Source organism: Rhincodon typus, chromosome 13 (assembly GCF_021869965.1).
Source record: "Rhincodon typus isolate 14 chromosome 13, sRhiTyp1.1, whole genome shotgun sequence".
NCBI lineage: Eukaryota > Metazoa > Chordata > Chondrichthyes > Orectolobiformes > Rhincodontidae > Rhincodon > Rhincodon typus.
Genome location: NC_063344.1, coordinates 66,101,622 through 66,104,622, shown reverse-complemented (window position 1 = coordinate 66,104,622; position 3,001 = coordinate 66,101,622). Strand labels below are relative to the sequence as shown.

General features: G+C 42.0%; 1 non-coding gene across 1 annotated transcript; it reads left to right on the top strand.

Annotated features, from left to right (window-relative positions):
- Positions 1-235: 235 nt before the first annotated feature.
- trnan-guu lies at positions 236-309 on the top strand. The gene has a single exon. It is a non-coding gene; the product is annotated as a tRNA-Asn (tRNA).
- The last annotated feature ends 2,692 nt before the right edge of the window (positions 310-3,001 follow it).

The window sequence follows — 3,001 nt, the reverse complement described above, 5'->3', positions numbered from 1 at the left end:
TTGCAACATGATGTCCCAACTCCTATACTCAAAGTTTCAAGCAATGAAGGCAAGTGTGCTGAATGCCTTCTTACCTGCCCTGTCTACCTGTGATGCAAATTTTGAAGAATTATGTACTTGAACTTCTAGATCTCTCTGTTCTACAACACTACCCAGAGCCCTACCATTAACTACATAAGTCCTGCCATTGTTTCTTTTCCTAAAATGCTATACCTGGCATTTATCCAAATTGCCCATCTCTGTGGCACAATTGGTTAGCGCGTTCGGCTGTTAACCGGAAGGTTGGTGGTTCGAATCCACCCAGAGATGATGCGCTTCCTCATTTACGGCCAGAACAGTGGCTCAGTGGTTAGCACTTCTGCATCACAGCGCCAGGGTCCAGGGTTTGATTCCAACATTGGGTGACTGTCTCTGTGGAGTTTGCACATTCTCTCCGTGTCTGTGTGGGTTTTCTCCGGGTGCTCCGGTTTCCTCCCACAGTCCAAAGATGTGCAGGTTAGGGTGGATTGGCCACGCTAAGTTGCCCATAGTGTCTGGGGATGTGTAGATTAGGTGGGTTATAGGGGGATGGGTCTGGGTGGGATGCTTTGTGGGTCGTTGTGGACTTGTTGGGCTGAAGGGCCTGTTTCCACACTGTAGGGATTCTATGAAAATAAACTTCATCTGCCATTCCTCAACCCATTGATCCAATTGATCAAGACTTCTTTACAAGCTTAGTTAACTTTCTTCACTGTCTACCAGTCAGATGGGATTGTCATGGACAAAGGCATTCTTCTTGTGGGTGACTTAGCAATTAGAAGACACAACAAGAAGAGCTGGGGAATGTACCAAAGGATGTTTAGAAATCACAGCAACTGCATCAGTGAAAGCAAAAATACCAAACAGCTTTAAAAAGGCACAGCTGGAAGAAGAACATAGCTACCTGGCTCCTTAACCTGGCCAATATTTTCTCTCAACCAGCACCAGAGAAACATTTGGTTACTTAGCTTTGCAGTGGGGAAAGTAGGCTGCTGTTCTGAAGGGTCACTGGTCTCCAAACGTTAACCCTGTTTCTCTCTCCCACAGATGCTGCAGGCCTTGCTGAGTTTCTCCAGCAATTTCTGTTTTTGTTTCAGATCTTCAGCATCTGCAGTTCTTTATTTTGGTTTTGGCCATTGGAGTTTCCGATATTGGAACATTGGAATGTGTTTCCCTGATGTGAAAGAGTTTTGAGACCGCTCGAAGAAGTGAAATACTCTTTTTTTAATGGGGCTTGGGGCGGAAACTAAGTCCTTTCCTTAAAAGATCAACAAACTCTTGAATACTGGACTTGAGATGTTAACTCTCTTTCTCTCTCCACTGATGCTGCCGGAACTGCTGAGTTTCTCCAGCAATGTCTGATTTCCAACATCCGCAGTTCCTTCAGTTTATTGTGTTTCTTCCATACCGTTTAAAAAATAAAGTTATTTATTTCCCAGTCTAATTGCTAACTAGCTTCCCCCCACAGGCATCCATTGATATTTCGATCCTTTTTCGAGAGCTGGAAAGTTCTAATGAAATCATTTCTAGATCTGTCACCATCCCCGTTCCCAAAAGGTGAGTTCGTGAGGTGGTTTAAAAACTCCTGAACGCTCCCAGCCCTTCTGCCCATTTCCTCAAAGGAGAGAGGGTTTCGCACTCTCAAATCGTATCAGTACGGGTATCCACGACCTACCGTTTCCAAAGGGTTTGTGAAGCTGAGTACGGAAACCAAGGCTGTGAAAAGCTGGCCAAACCCTCACCTTTCACTAAACCTGTCCGGAGACCCACCTGATTAGCGCAGTTAACGAAATGAGAAACGAGGGTCCCTTATTTCACAAGCAATGGGAGCAAGTTTTAAGACGTCCATGGACAGGACTGTCCCGAGTAGAGCGGTGTTTGCAGACTGCTACTTACTGGTTGGAATGTCGCATTGCACATCACAGTCTGATTTAACCACTGCCTAAATTCTGCAGGCTGAAAAAAAATGTTTACGATTAGAACTTTAAACAGCGCGAAATAAATGCAGCATTTTACAGTTATTTTTCTTCAAAGTTTAAACATTTATTCTTGTCTGAAAAATTGATGTAAAGAAATTACTAAACATAATGATACGAGAACAAATTCCCCACGGATATATTCGAATTGGGATTGCCTTCAGGTAGATAGAGCCGTTCGGTATGTAATACATTAAAATCTCTAGGTAACTACTAACAGGTTTTTTTTAAAGAAAAACATACAGAATCATATCTTTGGCGAAATGGGAAAATACACGCAAACTGAGGTGGGAACGGAATATTAAAATGTAAAGCACAAATCATCTGCAAATAACATTTTAATAAAACATGAGGTGAAATAAATTGATTTGCTGTGACATTTTTTTCCCCAAATTCTGATTGACAATATTGACTGTTCTGAGGCGGTAGCTGATTCCACACCGACCCGCCTTTACCCCAGCACCAAAACGAGCCGGATTAAATAGTTACTCTTTTAGACATTGTGGTGTTAGGCAGCCAGACTGAAAATTAAAAATAAGGGACAATTCTGCAGAGAGCCCCAGGGTCAGTCAGTACTGGTAACAGCGCTCAGTTACTGACGTTAGTTTCCGCGAGAAAAGCGTGCGTGTACGGATATTAGTTGGAAATTCCTCCTCCTACGTTTCCTTCTATCGTTTATTTGATTCGAGTTTTTAAAATAAGACTGAAAAAAGAAGCCCTGTTAAACTGGTTAATTGTGGGTTAAAGTTGTGTCTGAAGCAATTTTCTACGTAAAAATAACTCTGTAGACCCCAGGTAAAGGATCAAAATATTAACTTCAATCAGTCAATGTTGATAAATCGCTTAACCGCATCTCGATATCAGTTTTTATTTTGCTCTCTCCTCCACACACATTTGCATCTATTTTGTTTTTAAAAAAACCTATCTGTTCTCTTTGCTGTATGCATAGAGTTTATAGAGAAACAAACACACACAGAAATAAAATGAGAAACTGACTTGAACATCGC